Source organism: Lycorma delicatula, chromosome 1 (assembly GCF_047948215.1).
Source record: "Lycorma delicatula isolate Av1 chromosome 1, ASM4794821v1, whole genome shotgun sequence".
NCBI classification, from domain to species: domain Eukaryota; kingdom Metazoa; phylum Arthropoda; class Insecta; order Hemiptera; family Fulgoridae; genus Lycorma; species Lycorma delicatula.
In genome coordinates, this window is record NC_134455.1 from 38122203 (window position 1) to 38148534 (window position 26332).

Here is a 26332-nt window from a genome sequence, read left to right on the forward strand (position 1 = left end):
AAATAATAATAGACTAAAACACAGGACCTCTGGACGCACTTAAGGAGACCAGAGATACATTCTGTGCGGTCAGCTGCAACCTGGTAATATCTGTACTCATTATTTATCAACCGAGTCTGTAAAAATGGCGCAAGTGTGTAACTATTTTATCTGCCCGCCAAAAATCGTACTAAGAAATAAATCTATTAAAGGATTTAGAATTTTACTTTATTAGCTAACTTTTGAGAATACTTTCACCTAGCTGGGGAGAAAATTCTCAACAAGGTGAGAATTTTAGAAAAGTTTCTTCGACCGATTTTGAAGACCTAATAGTCATTATCGTAGAAAAGAAAACCTGTTGTACAAAAATAAGAAAATTTAAAACGGTTCAAAATTATGGGCTTTGTTAATATTAGCTAGGTACACCAGGCAGTATATATTATTACCATATTGTTATTTATAATAGTTTTTTAAAAACTTAGTTTGCTATTTAATCGTGTTACATTTTTGTTTTACTGGTACTTTTATACTTAAATATAAGAAAAATTAACAAATTAAAAAAAATATTTGGATGTGAAGTCGGATTCGAACCGAATGTGCCTTTCTCTTGTAAGATTCAAATATTTCATTTACTAAAATTTCATTTGGCTATAACTCTGGAACCAATGAAAATAAATACCGCTTATGATATATCGATAATAAGCTGTCAATTAGGGTTGATTAGTGCAGTTACAAAACGTTCAAAATCTAAAAAAATTGGATTTTTGGCTTTTTTGAACACTTTTGGTCTAGTTGATTGCAAACAAAAGAAGAGGTGCGCAATTAGCAGTTACAACAGTCCTAAATCCAAAATTTCAACATTCTACAGCTAATCCTCTTTAATTTATAGAGATATATACGTCCGTATAAATGTCACACCGAAACTAGTCAAAATGGATTCAGGGATGGTCAAAGTGGATATTTCCGTTAAAATTTGAAAACCAAACTTTTTCGCGATCACAATACTTCCTTTATTCCGTACAAGGAAGTAAAAATTAACTAAAGATAACTTGTTTTTGGTTATTTTTAACATTTTGCCAAAAAGAATAAACTGGAAACCGAATTTACTTTTCCAGTTTCACTGTTTCATAATCGGTTTTGCGTCCTGAAGGGCAGCCATACCAGAAGCGGATGAAGAGCTTCTACACAACCTCTCCTTTTTAAAAACTTACAGTGAGACAAAATAACCCAGCAATTGCGACTCCTCCGGAAAAGGGGACGCATTGCTCCCTCCTTATAGCTAGTGACCCGTTGTGGCGTATTCCTGCTAGCCTATTAAGAGTTAGCACCGAAAGGACTTCAGTGGACGGTCTGAAGGTGAATTACGTCGGGAGGACAGGCTTTATCAGCCTAGCCTTCCGCGGTCGGCCCATAAAATGGGTTCGATAACGCTGGTTTAACAACGGATTGGAATGCAATTAAATCCGTCTTAAATTCACTAAATTAATAATAGACAAAACTTGAAAAAAACTAGATCCGAGATTAAAAATAACCCTTTTAAAACCAAGCCCGATTAGACTGATCCAGCAGCAAGGGACTCTGTCCAGGTTCTGCGATAAAGTAGGGAGTAATAAACTCCTGCCAACTTTGCATTCCATTCCATTCCAATCGGTTTTCATACTCGTTGTCAGAGGAATGTCATTTCGATGCTAAGTCAATGATTTTCTCCAAAAAATCATTCAAATTAAAAATTGACCTATCTGATTTACAACAATTTCTACACAACCTGTTGTTTATAGTTTCTTCATTTCAGTTACACATAGAGGTTTTCTTTTCATTACTAAAAGAAAATTGTGGTATGAGAAAAAATATATAGAAAACTCATGGAAAATTTACGATTTTCAAAAAAGAAAATAAGTTGTTTATCCGAAGGTTAGAATGTATCCCTGACTATTCCAAAAAGCTACAAATGTACCTTTCTTACACTATCTGAAATTGGTTTACATGGCTCACTACAATTAGTTGATTACTTTTCATATAGAGAAGGGATATATATCTACACAGTAAATAATACACGGTTATTATTGTTTGTTTTTAAGAGTGCATCTTATGAGAATGTCACCCTCTTTTAATGCGAGTCAAACCCTTTGTTTCTCAATCCAGTTATTTTATGATATACAGTTAAGAACTTCAAAGTTGCATGTAATATTTCTAAAGTTTGCCGAACCGTTATTATAAAATACCGCTCATAAAATACATAGTAGAGAGCAGCACAGTTGATAATAGTTGAGTTAGCAGTACAGCACAGTATTTCTAGAGACTATTTGTGTTGCCTTTAAAGAAACACTTAAGGACTGAAATGGAATAGGTTCAGTAAAGATTGGTGGATCGGTAGTGGTGAGGGGGAGTAAAGCCTGTAGAACGTATAGCCGTGTAGTGTGCAGTGAGCTTGAGTGGGGGATCCGAAAGGAACAACCGGCGGGTACAATTGAAGTTGTAGAGAGGATGAGTGAGTTTGGCTATCGTTGTTTTGCGGTGAAGGGGAAGGGAGGTAGATGGACTTCCATTACCAGAAGCCCCATCGTCTATTCCTCTAACCGTCCTTCTGTCTTGTACTTCACCCCATACCTCTTTCTATACATTCACCGGCTTGCCGCTCTTACCCCTTCGTAGAGTTCTTTCAATTTCAGAGAATTGTTCATTTATGTTCGTACTCCTTTACAATCTTTGTTTTTCCTTCTCGATTTCTCTTCTCTTATTCTTTTACTATAAACTGGTAATTTCAACATTATTCATTTTTACCCTAGAAATCGTACATTACATAGCTACAGAATTTCTGTGGCCGTAAGTTTTCAATTTTACATTTAAAACCTGTTCACGTTAACTAATTAGAAAAACTGGAAACAATAATCGGCTTATTCGTATTGGGTGTAGATGATTTTTACAAAATTAATTTATAAATAAAAATGAGGAAAAAATGTAAAAGAAAACAGACCACAGTTATGACTATGAAGTTTAAACATGTAATATTGTGCAAAAAGTAGATTTTCGTCGCTTCTTATATGAATAATTTACGGAAATCCCCTATTTAGAATTTTCCTTCTGTATGAACCGACAAGAAGAAACCGCACATTTATTCCTCTTTCAAAAAGAATAAGAGAAGAAAAGAAGAGAAGCGAGAAATTTTGCTTGGAACAGAATCCATAAATAATCAACATAGGACATATCAGCCGAATGTTTTGTTGATGTATTTCGAAAATGTCTTTCACAGAATTTTAAATAATAAATTTTATTATTTAACTATTAAAACATAATTATAAGAATATGCGGTGCCCAAATAGATAGAAGCAGATATTTAATTATGTATTTTGCTAGATAACTGATTTATCCTTTACTTATTCTTATCAATACTTATACAATACTTACTTATTTATTCTTTTATCAAAAAAATATTACATTAGATTACATTAAAAAAAAAGAAGATGAACTCATTCAAGCCATTTCCTATAATTTTTAAATAAATAATATTTAAAAATTTGCGCTATGTATTTATGTGTTAAGTAAACAAATCGACAACATACTGATAAGCTCACGCATAAGTGCGGGTGTTCCATTTACTCGTACTTGTGTATACGTGTTTGTGAGTTAATTATGAAACAAAAATTATATCAAATGCCCTAAAAATAAGTTGGTAATCTTTATTTTATAAAATAATATAACGATGGAGTTATATATAAATAATAATTTTAAGTGAAAATAAGGAATAATTACCACCGGTTATAACTAATCGTGTATTATGTTAACGCAGAATATGAAATTATTAAATTTAACGTAAAGTGTTTTGTGATTTAGTCAAATGAGACATGATGATCATGTGGTTGAATTAAATTAACCTCACCTAACTAATAATGGCATGAAAATAAATTGCCACAGCCATTTCCTTGCGAGTGTGTATGTGTGTGTCAGTGTATTCATGTGCGTGTGTTTTTGTGATGCAAGAGAGGGTTATAATGGTTTATCAAAAGCCAAGTATAGAACCTGATTATGCTTTTGTCTTCACAATTGGTTTATGATTCGGCACCATTACTGCTGGCATTGTTTATTTTATCAGGTACACGTACTGCTGCTATTGTCCTCTACACAATAGCAAGTGCTTCTACTCTCCCTCCTTTATTCCGTGGTCGAACAAGCCCTCGGTTGCAACCCTCTTGTGCCCCTTTCACCCAAACAATCTCCCCTTACTCTTCATAAACTGATCACGAAAACGATCCTTCTCTGTGTTTGGCTGAAACAATTTCGGGACGTTTTGATTTGAAATTAGTGCTCCGTTCTAATTCGGTACTTATTTCTTGGAAGATCAGTATCTTTACAGCTTAATTTTTATAATTTTTCCCTGAAAAAATGGTATGCAATATCTTATAGTTTATAAAAAAATACTAAACAAAAAAAAAAAAAATTTATGAAACTTATTATTGTAAATTTAATGTTTATAATTTTATTTTTTCCAGTCGTTTTATATTCGATCTTTCTTCCTCGTCTCAGCTAATCTTTAAATATTTTCTTGATTGTGATATACCAATTAATTGTTGTATATTATTCTCTGTACTGCAGAAAAACGATTTATGACTTCACTATCAGATTTTACCTTGTATACTTTTATTTCCATTGATTACATTTAATTAATTTTAACTTCCATTAATAAATTCGGAACATGAGATAAGACGAATTTCAGTATCTTATTTCTTAGAGCTCTCAATACGCACTAGAACTGAGTGGAATGCCCATTATACCTTTGAACATTGAAAGATTAGGAAATTGCATAATGGGCAATTAAACATAATGAGATTTTTCTGTAGGTGGACTCTACATAATATAAGACCATGTATTAAAAAGAAAGCGATATCAATTTTAATATATTTATGATACTTATAATAAATTAAAAACTAATACTTATTTTTACCGCATCATTTCTTAATATGTAGACAAATTTAATGAAAAATCTTAACTATTTTTAATGAATCTAAATTATAGGTGACAGTCGAATTGAGTTTCAAGAGAAAAATCATTTTACGTAGAAATAAATTTAAATTCTACGATCCCTCATTCGGTAGACTAATGTAAAACAATCCTACATACACAGAACTTTTAAATAGCGATAATTTATTTTACGCCGTAAATTAAAATAGGATTTTGTGTTGATAGAAAACACAGAGTTCAAATATTCCATCCAAAAGTTAGTCGTATTACAAAAAACACATGATGAGAGGCTTCCAACAAACATCCTCATAAAACTTACGAATGCATAAGACATACGTACATATAAGGCAGAATAAGTACTTATTCTTATAAACAGACTCGGACTGAATAAGACAACATAAGTATAATAGTTCACCATGTTCTAATGAAAAACTAAAAAAATAAAAAGAAAGATTATAACACCATCAAACAAAATGAGAATAAAAAGCTCATGCAGAAAGTGAGAAAGAGGCTAAGTTTCTCATCAAGACATAGAAAGATGCACATCACATATGTGATATTGAAACAACATAAGAGTCACTCGGGTTCCCCAAAGTCTAGCACATGTATGCGTTTAAGTCGCCCGACATCGTCGCTGTTGTCTCGGAGATTAACTGTTAGAAAGTTCAAATGATTATTTGGGCTATTAAATGATTATATAAAAGGCGAAAGATTTATTCGAGATGAACAGAGACCAGAGTAGCTAAAAATGCGTGCTTAAAATGCTGGATAGTGTACATCATGCTTTCCTTCGGCTTGCCACAGGCGCGTTTAGATCTAGTCCTGTCGCAAGCTTACTTGTAGACTGTGGTGAACCATCACTTTGGGATAGACGAGACCGGCTTTTATTATCGTATTTTGCTCGTCTCAGAGGACAACCAAATCACCCGGCTCTTGAGTCAGTCTTTAGAAATCCTAATCTAGCAAAGTATGAGGACCATCCAAGTCGTACTGCACCGGTAGGTATCCCCGTACCTGGCGTCTGCTGCAGCATATAAATGTTGACAAACCGTCATTCTTTCCTATATATCCTTGCTCATATCCTCCGTGGAGAATAAACCTTATAAATTTTAATTTTGACCTGACCACATACAATAAACAATCAACACCATCTATTGTCTTTCAGCAAAAGTTTCAGTGTGTTCTCTCCAAGATGAAACCAGACGCGGTTGTATACACTGATGGATCGAAACAAAACGATACAGTTGGGTGTGCATTTGTTGTTAATGAGAGAACTTATATGTTTGGTCTACCCGGTATTACGAGTGTGTTTACCGCTGAACTATACGCTATAAATAAGGCTCTAAACATCATTAACCCTAAATATAGAAAAATTCTTATTTGCAGTGACTCGTGTAGTGCTCTCCAAGCCTTAAAAAACTTTTATTCCAAACATCCTATCGTCATTGAAATTTACAACGCAATCGCTGAGTTGAATAATCGCAACACAGAATTAAGTTTTTGCTAGGTCCCTAGCCACGTAGGGATTCCAGGTAATGAACATGCAGATTCCGCTGCCAAAGAAGCATGTAACCAGCCTCCTTTCACCACCAGAGTTACTACTTCTGATTTCATTAACTATGTAAAACAATTATTAAGAACAAGGTGGCAAGGTGATTGGACAGCTACCGTTGATAATAAATTCCGTCAGATTAAAGATTCTGTATTACCATGGGACTCCTCATACAGAAAACCCCGGCGTGAGGAAGTAGTTCTCTGTCGATTGCGGATAGGACACACGAGAGTCACACACGAGTACCTGTTTACAAGAGGACAACCACCTCTATGCGCAAGATGCAACTGCCGCGTGACTGTGCGCCACATACTCGTGGACTGCATATGTTATGCGGCATTGCGTCGTAAATTTAAACTACCTAGTAACATTTTGCGTGATGATAAGGAGGTTTTAAACCGGATGTTTATGTTTTTACGTAGTATAGGGTTAATGCAAAAAATTTAATAAGTATGTATTCTTTTGTAATTGTATGTATTGTCCTATGTATTGTTTTTGTTATCCGAGTAGCGAGCCTTTTACACTCCCTATCGGAATTTTGTTTTTTTTTTGTTTCTTTTTTTCTATATTAATTTATATTCATATTTTTTTGTTTTTTTTGTTTGTTTTTTTAAATTCGTCTGTGATATTAGTTGTAAGATTTTTGTGATATTAGTTGTAAGACTTTAAACGTAATAGTTTTAAGTTTTATCTCCTTTTTTAGTTTTAAGTTTTATTTATTTTTAATGTGATAGTTTTTAACGTAGTTTTAAGTTACATGTTAGTGTTTTTGTTATCCGAGAATGGGCCTTTTACACCCATTCCGGATTTTGTTTTTGTGACAGTAGTTTTAAGTTTTAATTTTATCTAACAACTTTAATTACTTTTATTTATTTATTTTCCGGGCGATGATAACGTTCAACCGTTTTTCGCCCTAAAAAAAATGATTATATAGGCACCGCAGCCTATAATTTGAACCGAACGCCATGACCTCTTCAGGAACAAGGTTATTCAAAATGAATTTCTTCGTTCTTGGGAACCACAGTGCCTGTGCAATGGATATCGCTAACTTATTCTGTAAACATTGAATAATCCAATGTTCATCGGTTTTAAAATCACCTTGTATATTAATTTTTATTGGACTGTTACAAGTGTGAATTCCTGTCTAATAACCAATAATGCTTCTTCTACCTCATGTCCAACTGTTCCTTTTTTTCTTTTACGAGGAACTTCCACCTAAAACGACGATCAACGTGAAGCTTAAGGCACAGTACGCCGTCAGAGTGTGGGATGAATATGCGATCTAGCTGGACCGCATATTCGGGGAAAGTCTCCTCTTCTTATCGCAAACATAGTATGACTTGAGTTATTGTGTTTCACCTTTATTCTCCATTTTATTAACCATACGCCAATTAAGTATAATACCGACTGGATCTTTGCTGAGGTTGGAGGTCTTCTTCAACAGCCACGATTGCTGTTTCATCAGCAAACGAGACGACCGTGAGATGGTTCAGAGCCGAAAGGTTTCAAAAGGAGTACCAGACTGGTTCTAAGACCGAGTCTTGTGGAACACCTGATCTAATTTCAAAGAATACAGGTAACTCATTTTTGCATCTGACCTGGAAAAAAACAGCCGTCGAGGTAGGTCCGCAAAACCAAGTTGAATGGTTGAGGAAGGCTGTATGCATTTCAGTTTATGGAGCAGACCAGACAGCCGGACCTTCTCAAGTGTCTGCTGAACATCTAAGAAGGGTGTTTAATCTTCTATTCTAGGCTGTTTATGAGGACAGCGACAGGCGTGTGCGTTTCTTCAGTTGTAGATGAAACACTTCTGAATCAAATTACTGATTTGGAATAACTTTTCCTAACTCCAACGTAGGCCACAGTCTTCGAAGAAACAATCGATCTTAGAATAATTTTTATCCAATAATGTTAATCAAAAATATTTATAGTCGATACGTTTTTAGGTGGAAAATTGATGAAGTTTTATAAGGAATATTCTTCATTATTATTTTTAGTCAAATGCAAAAAATTCATGAAATGGTAGGATATTAAAAGATTTCTCCTTTTTTTCTCTTTCTTTTTGCCATAGCATATTAATTTTAAAGAAGCTTACTCGTAATTACTTTTAAAATATTTGTTAAAAATATACTTTTCAAGTGTCATAATTTGTTAAAACAGTAAGCTTTTCAAATGTAGCAATGTTGTAAATAATGAATATATATTATTTTAAGTTTAATAATAAATAGTATTTTAATAATAAATTTGCAGTACATATAGAAACTAGTTGTCGCCAATAACAGTTTAATAAACACAAATAAACCAATTTATAGTTTTGCAGGAAAATAAATACCGAATATATAATTTGTACAGCTAATGGGTAAAAGCTTCAATTTTTTTCATAAGTTTAATAAGACAAGAAAAGATCGTAGTGGAATATTAGCTGCCGTAAACTTTTTATTTCTACAGCTATTTCTTATCTAAAATACACTTAATATTTATTATACATCGTTTAACATTTGAAGAGTGCCTAAGTACAGAAATTATGAAAATAGAAACCTTTTTATTTCTCTGGGTCATACTATGCATTATGAGTTGATACGGTACTTCTTAACAGTTACTGAGAGGATATAATATAAATATTTGAATAACATTACACAGACAGATAATAAATAATTAGATGATTTTTAGCAAAAACTTACATAAAATTTGATACAGATTACTCAGAACTAGAAACTTTCATTTGCTTTTAAATTTATTCTGAAAGAAATTATACTCTTTTTTCAGAAATTATTAGACTCTTTATTTCAATTTTTAATCTTTAAATTAACAAGGCACTTTCTTCAACGGGATTTATTTATGATCCGTTTTAAATGTCGAACATAGGCACTGAGTATATTTCTTTTGATAAAATAATGAACAAAATTATCTCTATAGCTATCCAATTAACGGGTTAAGACTTATTTTAGGTTTAATAGCTTTTCATACATTTCAATAGTTTCACTATTTGTTTTTATACATCTTTACTATTTAACTAGATAAGTATTACCAATTACCAATTAGTATAGTTTAAATTGGTCAAACATTTATTTTAATCGGATACGTAAGAATAGTTGTTTGTATTTTAATATGTCAACTTTCATTGTTACTGGAAATAATATTTATACCTATTTTTGAGAGGATATAAGTAAAAATTTCAACAGGTTAAAGAGTATTTTATTTTTTCCCGTATTCTCATAATAAATTGATTTTTATTTTGTGTATTCCTTCTGTAGTAGTTGTAGCGAAATATTTCTCTTGTAGCTCTAAAAATCATAATCTTATTATTGATGCGAAGCGTGTAAGAATTTACTATGTACAACTACTATTAGCACAAAAGAGATGATTGGAGAGACTGAACAAATAGAAGTAATGTAGGTAAACAAAATAAAATCTTATTTAAAACCAAAATTCAAAGTAATCCGAACACGAGGTTTAGAATCTACAGTAAAACCACGTAATGAAGAAATAAACAAATGACTAATATGGGAAATGTTTTGCATAGAAAAGAAACCATTACGTAAAATAATTAAAGTTATTTGCAAAGAATTGACAATAAGAGATAAAACAGATTTGATGAATTTGTTCTGGAAAATTTCCAAAACAAAGATAAAGATAAAAACATACAGAGATTACTATGAATAAAATTTGTAGAAAAAAAGGTGGGTGAAATAGAGTTATAAATAAATTGAAAAGTTAGAATATTATTTTATAATTGAATAAGGAAGAAAAATAAATTTACGGATATATTTGAAGATAGAAGATAACAATGAAACAATATTCAGCGTAAAGATGTCCAACAAAAAAGAAAAGCGCTTAAATATGCGATAAAAGCTTAATATTTTAATAATTTAAATATAGATTCCTGATGTCATAGAATCCTGATCCATAATCAACACGTCAATAGGTTTTCATAAATCAAAAATTTTCATAAATTTTGTTTTTTAATATTGAATTCTAAACTATCTACGACATGAGTTCTTTAAATTAGAAATTTTAAATAAAAAAGTTTTTTATGAATAATCAACTGCTTATAATTATAAGCAGTTGATTATTATAACAATAATAAATTAGAAATTATTGTTATAAATTATAACAATATAATGTGTTTACATCAAAAAATAATTTAATGACAGGAAAAGATTTTTGAAAGTATATGTTTGGAGTGATATGGAAGTGAAACTTGGACGATCGGAGTATCTGAGAAGAAAAGATTAGAAGCTTTTGAAATGCGGTGCTATAGGAGAATGTTAAAAATCAGACGGGTGGATAAAGTGACAAATGAAGAGGTATTGCGGCAAATAGATGAAGAAAGAAGCGTTTGGAAAAATATAGTTAAAAGAAGAGACAGACTTATAGGCCACATACTAAGGCATCCTGGAATAGTCGCTTTAATATTGGAAGGACAGGTAGAAGGGAAAAATTGTGTAGGCAGGCCACGTTTGGAATATGTAAAACAAATTGTTAGGGATGTAGGATGTAGAGGGTATACTGAAATGAAACGACTAGCACTAGATAGGGAATCTTGTAGAGCTGCATCAAACCAGTCAAATGACTGAAACCAAAAAGAAAAATAATAAATATATACAGTAATAAAACGACGAAAAATTAATAAATTAGCAGTTTTATTATGTAATCATGTAACCCTATTATATTAATTATATATATGTATACATAACACATATTTGATATATATATCATCCAAATTTTGAATAAATTTATTCCAAACATTTTGCTAATGTTCATGTTTTTTCTTAAAACATTTCAGATTTATTTAATTTCATCAGAATTAAAATATTTTTTATTAGAATTTTATTGTAATTTAAAATATTTACGCTATAAATGAATGATGATGATGATGATATCCCGGAAATAAAATACAACTCGCAGACAAACAAGGCACCCAAACCCAGATGCGTCAGCACCCGTATCGGGCGGCATTCGGGTCCGCGTCTATTCCTCATTTTAAGGGCGGCTGCTTCCACAAATGTAGCATCGGAGATCCACAGGCCAGCTGGACTTATGCAGCAAAATTAATTTTCTTTTTTATTAATGAAGAATTAAACTTACAATAATTATTGGGGTGGTAGGGTCACTCGGGCGATACCGTTAGGAACCGTCATGATGTTTTGCTCGATGCAGATAATGAAGGACCGAGCAGCGTCCATCTGCAGTTTGGTACCGCAAGACATGGAGATGAATCACATAGCGAAAACCTAACCGGATTAGATGATTGTAAATACATCATACCGTACTCCGCACAGGTCATGAGGCACGGCTTTTTCGGAATAGGAGATCAAAGTAGTCATGTGTTGTCTTTACTACAGTCAAATGCTACCAAGAGGCACCAAAATATAAATTTATGACCTACAGAGAGCGTGTAACCCATATTCAAGACCCAACATCGCTAGTAAGAAACTGGGTAATCCGAGAGACATTGAGAACAGCGAAAAACTTAGTGACGTGGAAAGGAGATTGATTGAAGAAGATGCGAGAAGATTGATACGAAGTCAAAGTGAGAGCCAAACTGAAGCAAATCAACGTCAAATCGCAAACGAAATGGGTACTAATGTCAGAGGAAGTAATGGGGGAGAGAATATCGAATGAAATAATGAACTGCTAGCAATGAAGGGCCTACTATCAGAGAAGTATGTTGAAGATTTTATACGATCAGGTTTCTACAACCCCAGCAGCTCCTACAGCCGCCTTAAAGTCAAATACGTGTTAAATAAACTGGTATCATTATTAGGCAAGATGGTCGAACGCATCATTTCCGATAAATTGAACACATCAATTATAGAAACGAATTGCAAACCGCTACAGAAAGTAGCGGATGTTACTGAAACAAAGATTTCTTCTCTACAAAGGACTTGGCCTTCAACCTGTTCTAATGTAAAGGTCAAGGGAATAGAAGATAAGTTGCCGAATAATATCCATACGGTAACAACTGAAATACACAAAATCCCGCCTGAAATAAAGTTATTAGAAAAGAAGGATTTCGAACGTCAAATCATGGAGCCTTCGAAGGCACGGAGGCCTTTCAATGAGAAGATGGGTACTTCAGCAGCGCCACAGATTATAGCGGAGAGTGTGTCGAGGTTTGACTCCGATACGCTGCTGAGAGCTTATGCACAGCTAACATCATCTGCGCCGGCAGCAGGAAGGAGATAATAGGTGATATACTGCGGAGGACCAGAAAAATCCATTACCGTGGCTCAGACAACCTAGAGTTCGACGTCGTGGCCTACAGGAAAATAAAGAAAATAATGAAGATAGGGTGGCCTAAGAATAAACTTAGGCTATAAAAACCTATAAATCTAGGCAATAAAAACCTAAAGAGAAACGGTTTTTAGATTTGTTCATTTAGTTCATAAATGTTCGTTTTGTGATTGATATAAATTATGTGAATTGTTCCTTGATAGTTATTTTCACATTTCGATAGAAATGGTGGTATGTTTTAGATATTTATAACTTCTTATAAGTGATTTTAAAGTGTTAATTTTTAAGCGGCTAGAGCCCTTTACACCCTTGTCATGTTATCTTTTTTAATACTCTTTGAGAAGTCTATTTCTGGATGAACTGTTATCACAAGAATAGTCTGCTGACTATTTCGCTTGTGTTTTTTTATCTGGGTGGGCAATGGAATTTTTCTTTTTTGAGGTGGAAAGGGGCTAATTACCACAACAGTTGATTTCCCTGAAACTTAAAAAAAAAATAATGTCCCGGATAAATCCAACCTGGTAACGACATGGTACTTCGGTACCTTCACTTATATTAGCCAAAGGGGAAATGGTCTGTTTCAGGAGATCCCTATGGAGTACGGGATTGGCAGTCCCAAGCTGACCGAGCTGGTTGCGGTTGTGCTTCTCGGTTTCGCTGCTTGCAGTGGGGATAGAGGCATAACCGTGATCTTTTTGCGGACGCTGGGCGGAGGTATGCCCATCCCTCATCTCGGTTGTGGAGCCGGGTTGAGAGTGATCTGCTGTCAGCTTGCTCTGCCAAAGTTTTACGCCGTCCGGCGTGAGTCAGTCGGTTCGGCCCTTGGCAGGGATTGTCCCATGGGTAAGGGTGTCGGAGCCCTTACTGTGACGTGCGAACCTGGGGTGTCAGTATCGTGGGTCAGGCAGTGCCTGACTTCCCGGCCCGGGTTACATTTGTGGAGCCGGCTGACTGGGGGAACCCAGGCAGGATCAATGATCCAGGGCATGCCCAACCGTCTCTCCGCTCGCAACCTGTGACATCATGACTGGTATATTAGTAGGATATTGGATAACCTTTCATCCACATCTTCTATGCCAGCGGGTCCACGTAAAAACTCTCATTTTAGAGAGCCTTTATCTTCGCAGGCGAAGCGAAGGAAAAGTGTGAAATTTAGTGATAAAGAAGAGGTTATAGATAAAAAGAAGAAGAAAACACGTAAGTTTAGACCGAATAATAGTTAGTACCGAAATATTTATTTATAAGGTAGAAATACAGCGATTTTTCGAATACTTGTCCTTTCATGATAGCTCGTGGCATCATGGAAGCTGCTAGAGGACCGGTCAAAGAGACAAGGAAAACTGCAATGGGTCATTTTGGGGAAACTGTCAACGACGTTCAGTGTTTGCGATTATTAAAATCCAAGAAGTCAGGAGTCATTGACATTGTGGTATTTCCCTATAGTATTTTGAACACCTCAAAGGGCGTTACTGTGAGCTGAGATTTATTAAACTGCACAGAAGAGTATATGAACTTCAGGAACAAGTTATTGTCGGGTGCCGTCGTTTAAACATGTGTCGGAACGGAAAAAGTTCAACCCTCTGTATCACACCTGTTAACGTTTAATAAACTAAAGTGTCCGGAAATGATAAAACCTGGTTTTCATAGCTTGAATGTGCGTTCATTTATCCCAACACCTTTACATTGCGTTTGGTGTCAGAGATTCGGATATATGGTGCTCGTTGTGCAAGGAAGAAGATATGTGTATGTGATGAATCATTACACCCAGATTACCCGTACAGGGATCCTCCTGCTTTTGTTAAATGTCATAGACACCATTCTGCAAGGTCTAGGAATTTTCCATTTATCAACAAGAACATTAATACACATTTATAAACAAGATTAAGATGTTCAAGAGATTAAGACACCACGGAAAGTTAGCTACTTTGACGCAAGGAAAATTGTGCTTGGCAGAACGCCAAAGACAGCTTCATACATCCAGTTTACGGCAGCTCCTACAGCTTCTATAAAGTCACAAGATCTGCTGTCAGAATTGGCAATAGATTTAGCTAAGAGGGTCGAACATATCATCGAGGATAAAATGAAGAGTTGACCATGAAGAAGAAACAATCCGAAGACGTCGTAGAAGAAAGTAGAAAGATCTGTTGAAAACGGTTCTGTAAAGTCCCAATTTGAGGCTACAATTGAAGGAGTAACTGAGTGAAAGATTAAGACAACGTTATCTAAAGTAAAAGTGCAGGAGGAAAATCTCCACCGAGGTATATAAAAACACGCGCTTATTGGAATGCGACGTTGTGTCAAAATTTCAGAACTGTCGGTGTAGAACTTTCAGAGATTTAAGATTCTGAACAAACGAACATTTAAACTTTTATTTATATGTATATTGTTTTAACTAAAATTTAAATTACAATAAAGAATTAATTTTTTAATTAGGCATAAAAATTTAATTTTCTAAATCTATAAGAGAAAAAAAAAATATTCTTATTAATTCAGTATCTTAAATTACTTGCTTTTGGTTTAAACATCTTTCAAATTTATGCATGATTTAAGTAAGTTGTTTTCAAATAAATTTTTATTTATGAAGAAACTGACAATTTTATTTATTGATTTTAAAAAGGAGTAAAAAAGTTGTTGAGAGCAACAATAATTACATGTATCGTTTGAAAATGAGTGAGAAAATAAAAATTTAAAACGATTATTATTTTTATTTTTTTAACGAGTGGAAAACCTTCGAAAGACACCAAACTTGGTAATATCGTCTAATAATATATAATTCTTACCTCCTAAAAAACCTTCTGTCACACACGTTTTCCCAGAGCAACGGTAAATTTCGTACTTATTCAGTCAGAGGCTTGCAATCTGTTTGGTTATAGAATAGAGGAACTCAAATTTTGACATCTGTGAACATTGCCTAAACATTTTCACCGAGAAAGACTTTCCCAAATACCGAAGAGAGCAACCTTTGCTTAGAGCATAATGGGATCAACCAAACAAGATATGACAAATGTCATCCGATCCAGTATCGTCACTTTGTGAGAGGGTGCTATGTCTCCCCGTACTTTGGAGGTGTTTGCAGAAGTAGCAATGTAAACTGGGGAACTGGGCGAGATAAAATTCATTTCACTCTGCGTTCAACTCGTGCAAGATATTGCGTCTTCAATCGGACGACTGGATCACTTCGCTATCACTAAATCGTTGCACCGCTCCTTGGATAAAAGTATGTGACTCCTTACCTAGCTACTTACAACTGTTAGTTACTTACCACTAGTTTGCTGTTGGAGCTGATAGATTTCTCTACAATCCTAAGCGTCAGATAGATAGGATTCACCACTATCCCAGCGGATTTAAACATTGTCCCGCTCTCTTATTATTATTATTATTATTATAAATAACTCTTTTTTATTTAATTATGTTGTTTTAATCTTTATATTCTACAAAATAATTTTTGAAACAATCAATTTTTTTTTTTTTTTTTTATTTATAAAAATGGTTAATTATTTTTTAAATTTAGAGATAATACTCTTGCGTTCTCGTTACAGGAATAAACTTTACCTCCTGAAGAATGTTTTCCTTTCATCACCATATGTACCGGTAGATGTTCAGATGAAAAACGATCGCTGGGATGTGCAACATTCTCCCGATTACTAAAAATTCTACAAAAAAATTTTACGGTTTCCTCCGTTTGTACTTAAGAATCTACCAGCATAACTACGTCGTTTTTCTTTTCCATATTCTTCCACCACAGCTGGAGCTCTTTCATCGTATAAAACGTACAAAAAAATCTTATCAGCTTAGTCTGCATGAGTGAACAGACGCAGAATTTTTTTAAAACAATGAGTTAACAATTTCACTATATGTAGTAGTTGATTTTGTAAATATTTATAATAATGAAGATAATGATTTTTTTTGTCAAATAAATTTTTGAAATAATTTTCCATTATTAACCTTTTACTTTTTACCTACCATTTTAGAATTACCTAATTTTTTTAATCAGATCATTTTTCAAAAAAAAAAAAATTCCTATAAAACAATTTATTTATGAACAATCTAACTTTTAATTAGGTTTTATTTAACCTTTACAATTTCTACGTCAGTTTTTTAATAATCTTGGTGAGTTTTTAATGAGAATAGTTGGCAAAGACAAATATGTAATTTAAGATTTCGTTTCTCCCATCTTTCCTTATTTTTAATTATTTGTTTTTACTGATTTTGTAATTTGTTCCGTTACTTTTCTCTTTTTATAAAGATGCCTGATCTACTTTTTTCATATTCTTCACACAAAATAAATTTTACTCGGAGATAATCAAAATTGGCAATAAAATATAATTAGTGTCAGCTCAATTTACCGCCATATAACAAACATTATTTCAGTTTTTAATAAACCCTTAAACTTCGATTAATGATTTTTTTTAAATTGTAGAATAACCAATACTTCATAAAAAGAATAATAATGATATGGAAAACAGAATCTCATGTATTGTCAGTAAAATAATGTATTAAAAATTACGTGGAGGGTGTATAATAATTTATGACTTACATCTTATTTTTGTGGTCGACCCGACTTTTGAATTCTTACTAATATTTGGTTGAAAATATCCCTAACTGATTTTTGAAACTCAAAAACAACGTGATACATTTACTTTAATTATATTACCTTACGGATAGAGTAAGTCTAAACCTATGTAGTTTATTCACAAATTTTCTTACTATATCACAAACAAAATCAGTATCTTCACCAAATGATGTGTTCAGTTTTTCTTTCACTAAGCTCTTCGTTATAGAATGGTTCAATTTGAACCACAATTTACTGATTTAACAAAATGATTTAATAAAATTTCTTGTTTTTATATATAAGATTATAGATAAAAAAGCTACACACCGCGTTGCAGGCGTACTTGACGTTAAACTTGAGCCCTTCAACCTTAATTTGTTTGATCTTCATTCTTGGCAGCTCTGGAGAGTGCTTAAAAATCAGCTTGTGAATTTTTCTGTAGCCTATTTGATTTTTTATAAAAAAAATTAAATTAAAAACAAATTCTTCGAAATTGGTAGTTTTGGCGCGATTAGGTAATAACAAAAGTATCAGATTTATATATTATTTGATTTATTTAATTAAATAAGTTTCAGAATCGTGGAAATGAATCTTCTGAAGATCTACAACATCTTTTCTCATAAGATTATTATCAAGATTTGTTTAATATTGCTTTGCATAGATTAAGCTTTTAGTTACTGTTTAAATATTTTTTATTGGGATAATTTTTATGAATATTTTTCATATTTATTTAACGATTAACTTTTTGGAAATATACACTTAGTATTTAGTTTGCTTAATTATTAAATACAGCCTCTTAGATTTCAATAATTATTAGATTTACTATTTGGTTCAAAAGGTACGTTGTATATATCTTTACAAGTTAAACAAATAATTTGTTATGCGAACAAACATTTTGTTCATTACTCAAAGTTTTAGTTTCTCTTTTAATTAGAATACTTACCTACATTTATAATATAATAAACATTATATAATATTTAGATTCAGTTATATTTGATCTGAAGGCGGTCATTTTTCATTTCCATAAAATTATAATTAAAAATAAATATTAGGCACCCTACTACCGGCAATGTTACAGGTTTTTAAATAATACAAGTGAAATTTTATGATTAGAAAATACACAGAATCAATTGCTTGATAAAATTTTGTCCACCTACGAAACTCCAGAAGGTTTTTTTTTGTAATAAAATGCATGCCTTTCAAAAGAAAAAAAGCTAAATAATATAATATATATATTCGGGTGAAATATTTCATTGTAAAAAGTAATAGCTGTCGAAAATAGAAGAATGCTTATTCTATGTAATTTTATGTATGTATTTTTAAAAAAAATACATAAATAATAATGCCAAAAAAAATATTTACTTCATATTTTAGTGAAAAGTAATTTTGAAAGCTCTTCATTAGTAACATTAAATAGCTCACAAAACTAATATTATTTGTAAATAGTATTTATTTAACTCATTAATGTTATCAGTACTGTCTATGTTTAGTATGAGTTACATTTGAGTGATGGTTGCTGTTGTACCATGCTACTACCATCATAGAAGCTCCAAATTGTATTACTCGAAATAAAAACATTGCGCAAGATAAATTTATTACCCACCAGGTTGGTCTAGTAGTGAACGCGTCTTCCCAAATCAGCTGATTTGGAAGTCGAGAGTTCCAGCGTTCAAGTCCTAGTTAAGGCAGTTACTAGGACTAGGACTAGTTAGTTACTTTTATACGGATTCGAATACTAGATCGTGGATACCGGAGTTCTTTGGTGGTTGGGTTTCAATTAACTACACATCTCAGAAATGGTCAAACTGAGACTGCACAAGACTACACTTGATTTACATTCATACTTATCATCCTCTGAAGTAATACCTGAACAGTAATTCCCGGAGGCTAAACGGGAAAAGAAGACAAGGTAAATTTATTAAAAATAAAACTTTAGACAATTCTTGAAGAGACAACCATTGTTAAATTAAACAACTGTTAAAAAAAAATTGGAAACATTAATTTATATTATACACCAGTACGTTACTTTAAACTTTAAATCAAATTAATCCAGAAGCTAAATCAAGGAAGGGATGCGAGAAGAATAGGAAGAAGGAGGGTAGAACTGTAGGATGATTTGAAAGGAAGATATGGATACTATAATTTTAAAGGAAAACTGAGAACAGACAATCATGAAGAATACTGTATTTATTCCAGTACCCTCCGCCACCGAATAAGCCCCGCCCTCGATTTTCTGGACAGAAAATCTAAAAAAAAATTGAGTATATACCGGTATTTTAAAGTGCATTAGCTATGATAAAAAACTACGTAAATTCGAAAATATTCAGAAAGTAAAGCATTTAATTCGTTCATTAAATTACAATATTAATATTAATTAATTATTAATTACCGTAAGTACTAGTTTAGTTCAAAATTTGTAGGCCAGTAAAACGAAAAGAAAGTATCATGTTGAAAAGGATCATTTCAATACACTTTTTAATATAGGATTTTATTTTTAATTAATCACTGTCGCTGTCAAAGTCTGTAGAAGAGTTACCGGTAGTCTCCACGTCGCCCTTTCAAAAGCGATCGTCTTCACTGCCATCAAGTTCATTAGATATTCCGCAGTTTTTAAAACTTTTTTTTACTAATTCCGTCGAAATACCTTCCCAAGCATCTTTTATCCAAACACAAATCTGGTTAAAATCTGGACGTTTGGTCCTTCCTGTAGGCGTGAGAAAGAAATTTTCATCAGCCATCCATTTACTGTACAGTTGTTTTAATACAGATTTGATTTTATTATTGCAGACATTTAGTGGTTGCAATAGAGATGTCAATCCGTCTGGAATTATTACTTTGTCTGTCAAACCCTTTTTTAATATCTTTACTTTTATCAGTCGCATGCCCCCGATAACTATCCATTACTAGCATACCGGTAATTTTTTTTATTAAGTAAATCTCCTGATCGCTTTTGCCATATACACCTGATCCAGTCTAAAATTAAGGTTTCGTCCATCCAACCTGATTCCTGGCTCTGATAATAACTCCACTTACCTGTACGGTAGGAAGAGTTTTTCTTTTAAAAACAATGTACCTTTATTTTTCATTACCACCAGTGGGAATCGTAACACTTTTTTCACCTTTTTTGTTTACGGTTTTGTCAAATGGCAATTCAAAATATACGGGGGTTAGATCAGCGTTTCCAATTTGAGAAGACAAATAGCCTTTATCTTTTCTAAGATTTATTAAGTATTTGTGAAAATGTAATATTTTTTGTTCATAAGCGTCTGGAAGTCGTTGAGAAACGGTCGTCTTTCGTCTTATTGACAAATCATTTCGTGCAAAAAATCGTGTTATCCATCCACGGCTTGCTTTAAAATCAACTTTATTCAATGATTTAGCGATTTCACGAGCATATGATTGACACATTTCTGACCTGAAAGCATAACCGCATTTCCTTTTTTCCATAACAGTCATACAATTTTTTTTTTCTATTTCTGTGTATTTTGGTTTTAAGCCACGAGAAACCCTTTTATTACCAGTGCCTTTCACCAGAAGTTGTTTCTTTTTACGCCAGTCTCGAATGCAGCTATCATTTACGTCAAATTTTCTTCCTGCTGCTCGATTTCCAATTTTTTTAGCCTCTTCTATAACGCGCAGTTTTTCATTTACTGTAAAAGATCGTAGACGCTGTCCTTTTGTACTCATTTTAATGCCGTAATTAAAATAAATCACCGTATTAAACTTTACAAGATAAACTAAACAGACAAAATGCACATAACCGTTCAAATATACAAACAGTACAATGACTACGGCGAATAGACTAGACGACGATGGGTAACTGAAACTGTAACTGTCATTAGAACCGGATGCAGTCTATACAGAATGAATCGGTTTTATAAAAATACCGTAACTTCGTTCCTATCGATAATATGAACAGGATGTTAATAATTAAAGATGTAGTCTATATAAGCGGCATCCGGTATTGATAAACGAAAGCCTATTGTAACTACATTTATGCGATTGAATTTAGGTACTTCTACGAAAACGTTTACTTTACATAAATTATCCTGGCTAATGGCTATGTTTCAAGTAACCCCGCACCCTTATTTTTTCTCTCCAATTCCAAGAAAAAAGTGTGGGGGTACTCGAATAAATATGGTACTTACTTTTTCTTGACATCTGGTAATAGACAGTTCCTTTAAAGAAAAAGAAGAAATCTAGAAAAATCGTTGCATTAAGAAGTACATTGTTTAAATTTTCCAAACATGCTTTTTAGGTTAGCTTTGCAGTATGACCTGCTTTTGTCTACTCCTTTCTATTTTTTGTTTAATTCATTATGGACGATCCTTCCATCAAAAAAAAAAAAAAAAACAAACGCAAAAAACCAACTGACATAATTGGGAAGTTCTTCTAAGATTATTTGGTTTAAAAATAGTGATATTTCTAAAGTATTGGCTTCTTTACAACGAAGGTAAAGATTTTTTTATTTTTTTTTTTTTAGATTTTATTACTTAATACTTTTGTAAGATGTTATTTATTCTCCCATTGAATTTTTTGTCAGTGGTGAAACGCATCACTTTATCGTTAATGATTACTAAATATGTAAAAAAAAAATATATATATATACTATTATCCAATATTTCCTGAGATTACTAAATAAAATCAAACGCTCACATCATTGTATAATAGTAAGGACTAAGTAACTACATTAGAAAAAAGTGTTTTTTCTACACAATTTGACTACCAGTGAACAAGCGGTAATTTGAATCTAAATGTTAATTATTTGAACCTGCTTCACTAAAAAAAGAGCATATGAATTAATTTTTCATAAATATTAAAACACTAACAATTATTAAATTAGGTAAGCAAAACAAAGCTTTAAGATATTATTTTAATTTCTGAAAATGAAGAAAACCTATTTTAATTATGATTGTTCCTGTAGCTAATAAATTTCCAAACTATAACTAATTAATACCTAATAAGTTGATTTCTTGGTGGTACTCGTATTACTGTGTATATGATTCTACAGAAAAAAACAAAGGTGATGTTCATACTCATTTAAAACTTTTACAATGCTGATGTCCACTTAAGTCACAGAATTATTGAACTTAATAATTTAGTTAATATCGTTTATCATTTAAATGTAGATAAAATTTTGATAAACGTGGTAAAAATGCATTTAAAAAATATATAAGTTCCAGTAAAAGTTAGTGGCGTTTGGGCTATTCAACAGATGTTGTTAGTTCATATTTAATAAACCGATTAATTATTACTACGACTCTAATAAAGAAGAAAATTTTAATTACTTTAAAATTCTTCACAATTCAACTCTATTACAGATTCATTAGGTTCCACAATAACCGACCTAATATGAGTTTAAATAGAGGATGAAGGAAAACGATCTCTTCGTTTTGCATACACACAATTCACATGTTATTCTCTAAGCTGTATGAGCTTGTCTCTCCCTACTCACAGCACTCGCAGTAACATGCCATCATTGCTGGTGTTCCCATTATAGGAGTTGCGGAGTGTTTAAATCAATGGACAAAAGAGAGAGAATCGGACCGATAGAAAGAGATGGTCGGGGTAAACTTTGGTACTGGTTGACAATTTCATTTTGCAATTCATGGCCTCCTATGTCGGAGATCCAAGCTAGTGTATGAATTATTTACACAAGAGCTACAGCATTACTATTGCTCCCCGGCGAAACACCCGCCTGCATGTATAACTGTAGCTTCCACAACTTGTTTTCTCTTGTAGCAGGCGACTTACAGCCTACTCTCTATTCTGTTACAAACCCTTTGCTTCATCCCATGCTGTATTCTTACTTCCAATTCTTACCGCTTCACATGTACGTTGACTTCCTTTTAGTTTCCATCCAAACCGCGACCTCGATTCCATTTTCAAAACACCCCCGGTTACTCTGTCGCTACTTTATTTCTATCTTCATCTATAGTTCATCCTCCATCTATTTCTTCGTTATCGTGCACGCAATTTTGAATCCAGGTCTTTTTTATCTTTACTCGGCTTTTATAGACTGTCATTTTCTCTTTTATTATTTATTTAAGATGTATAAACCCCAAACGTGTTATATATTGCAATAAAAATTTGTTTTTAAAATATTGGGTATTTTTTGGAGAATTATGTTTTTCTTGTGAAACTAATATTTTTGTTTGTATTAGTAAAGAACATAACAAAAGATAGATCGTTCATTTTATTATAAGATTACAATGTCTTTGGGATAACAGAATTATAAATCTGGAGATTGATTAATTTGTTTGTGACCCGAATTTGGGTTAAAAATTTAGCGGCTTGGATTTTTTAGTTTAGGGTCTTTTATGGAAAAATTATTATAGAATATATATGTATTTATTAGTGATCTATATGTCAAACATATACTTTACCTCACTGACGATGAGCTGAGATGTACGATAATCTATTTTTAAATTTAATACTTTTAGAAAAATATACCCGTTTAATAAATATAAAAAATATTAATCACACGTACCGTTAATTGAAAATCAAATTACATTCAACGTTAATGTAAATATGAACAAGGAATCAAGGAATTATATTTAGAGCTAATTAAACTAATCACGATCTAATACAGTAGAAAAAATAAACAGAATGAAGTTAATTGGTAATTATGTCTAATAGATTATATGTAATTTAACAAGAATTCCGCTAAACCAAAATGTGCATAGATTTAAGTTGCAGTGGAATACAAGTTTATTGGTAATAAATAACAATAAAACATAACGACTAATGAACTTATGAGTTATGTCATTGGTAAAATTAATTAAAATTAATAACAAACATAATTGGCACATGTAGTTTTCTATTATCACAGTATTTTTCTCATGCGAAATTACGTGATGGTGCGTTATCTTGCGGAATAGGCTAACTGCTATTCGGTTAGAAGCACAAAAGAACTACATCATACTTGTATGCGTTTATATAAAATTAAATTAGAGAAACAAACAAGTTTCTACTTCAGGATTAATTGCTAGAGATACAAAGCAAATAATTAAAATCAGTAATATATTCTTCAAAATCATTATTAGTTTTTCGTAATAAAACTTCTAGTTTTAACTTAAGTATGGACAGTAAACGTCTATGTTACTTTCACATTGATTTATTTCACTGTTGATTTTCAGTTATTGGAAACAATAATCAGAAGCTTCACGCGGAACAGAATTTATGTATTGTTTGTATTATACACTCGTGTCTATTAATCTACGTCGTCAGTTCTACACTTCGCTCAATCAAGGAACTACATGGAGATTGTTTCAGCAGTAAGTACAGTCGACAAACCTCTCGTCAGAATGATTAGTAGTTACTACCAGACCATCGTAACATTTCCAAAGAAACAACACATAATATTAAGAACTGCATTTATTGTAGAAAGAACATATTTTATTTTTCTCTTTCATAAATTCTCTCGATATATATATATATATATATACATATAAGTGTAATACTCAATGAGTTACGTTTTTAAAAAGTGAACTTTATTTATTACAATTAGTATACATGTATTCGTAAATAATTAACTGTTGATATCATTATGCGTACATGTTAATGTGTTATAAAAGAGAACGATATAATATCATATGAATCTAAGACTTTAATATAAGTATGTGCAATGTACAAGTCCAGACTTAGAGTAAATAATTATTCTTACAATTAGAATAAAGAAGACAAAGGTTGCAGGTACATTAAATTCTTTCTCAGGGTAGCTTATCCTGGAAACTAATGATATCATCATCTATTCTCAGGCTATTCTCAGTAATGTAACTAACACACACACACACACGCACACACACACACACACACACAGACAGACACACACACACACACACACACATGTATATAGTCACGTAAATTTAGTGATTATTTTTAATATTTAAAAAAATACAAATACACATGTTTAGTTTCATATAGAACAAACCCTATCCTTCAAATATCTCTTCTGCAGACCTAAAACATACGTATAAGTGTAAATAAGTATACAGATTTATTACATAAAAAATATATTATATACACTTAAAACCTTATTACATAAAATATAATACTAAATTTAATAAAAACTAACTATTACAGCAACCAAAAATACTTTTCACAAAAAACAAAGTAGTTAATTAAGCAGGTAGAATCTCCTCATTTCTCAGTTAATCGCTAAACGAGAAGTATTTTGAAATATATCCTCTTCTTTTTACTTCTAACGTAGTATAATTTAGTACCTATTAAACCTTGCGCAAATATTTATTGTAAGACTTGTTTGATAACGTACTTTCTCATTTTATATTTGTTCATGTTTTAAAAATTTTAAATTTTTCTTAACATAAAACTCAATGTATTTTTTTTTAATGATGAAATAATATATACCTTTATTTTACATATTTTTGTTTTTCGTTTATGGTCTGCCGTACTTTTTTTATGGTCTTTCTATTTCCCTGTTTTTTTTTTTTGTTTTTTTTTTTGGTTTAGCGTTTTCCAAAAAGCCAAACATGAATTTTCTAAATTATAAACAAAAATAATTCTGCTTCTCTTGATGAACACATACTTAAAATAACATTCAGAATACACTTACACAACATACACTTTTATTGTTCTTACTTCCTACTTAGCTACGTGATGTCGGGTTAAGCCGACTTTCTCCGGAAGAAACAGTTCCATACATGTTGAAAGGAAGAGTGGAATGGGACAAGGTAGTACACCTAGCAGCAAATATCCTGTAAAGTAAAGCGAGAGAAGCTAGAGAATGGGATAGAGCCTGATTTAGGACCCAGATCAGTAAGAGGACTGAAGATCACCCAGCAAGGAATTGCTGGGTGCATATAAAAGACCTTACACTCGGGCAAAGAAAGTGACTTGAAGGTGAATGGGTGAAGGACAGCCCCCTGTAAAGCTGTCGTGCGTCTGCACTTGTGCGGATGGGAGACGATGATGAAGCTCGGGGAATTTGGACCCTAAAGACACCTCCTGGGCCTGAGCAAGATAAACTGCAGGAACAACCCGGAGGAGGAGAAACGGTGAGATACGAGTTTTAGTAGGTAGGTACCTACAGTAGG